This window comes from Acanthisitta chloris, unplaced genomic scaffold (genome assembly GCF_000695815.1).
Source record: "Acanthisitta chloris isolate BGI_N310 unplaced genomic scaffold, ASM69581v1 scaffold39948, whole genome shotgun sequence".
Taxonomy (NCBI): domain Eukaryota; kingdom Metazoa; phylum Chordata; class Aves; order Passeriformes; family Acanthisittidae; genus Acanthisitta; species Acanthisitta chloris.
The window spans coordinates 447-867 of NW_008686372.1; positions in this window are offsets into that span (position 1 = coordinate 447).

The window sequence follows — 421 nt, forward strand, 5'->3', positions numbered from 1 at the left end:
CTGAAGGGCCGAGTCCTGCCCGTGCTCGGCAAGGCGCATGTGTGGAAAGACTGGCAAGCCTTCAGCTGGAGTCGGGAATGGGGCGGCCAGCACGGCCGGGAAGTGCTGTTCCTGCTCCCATCAGATGTCAGATCTGCGTTTAACATTGACCAAGACCTGCATGGACCTAACATTCGATGATCATTCAGTATTAAAGGTTAAACTGCAATAGAAACTGTAGATTGCTTTATGTAGTATTCCTTAAGAAAAAAAAAAAACAAACAGTGGGAGGGAGGTTTGTGGGAGGCTGATAAACAAAAAAAGAACTATTCTGCCTGCCTTCAAGTAAATTGTGTATGTACATATCTTTTTTATTTTATTTTATGAAAGTTGATTAATGTCAATAAACTACTTCATGACTTTGTAAGTTATTTTTATGTTG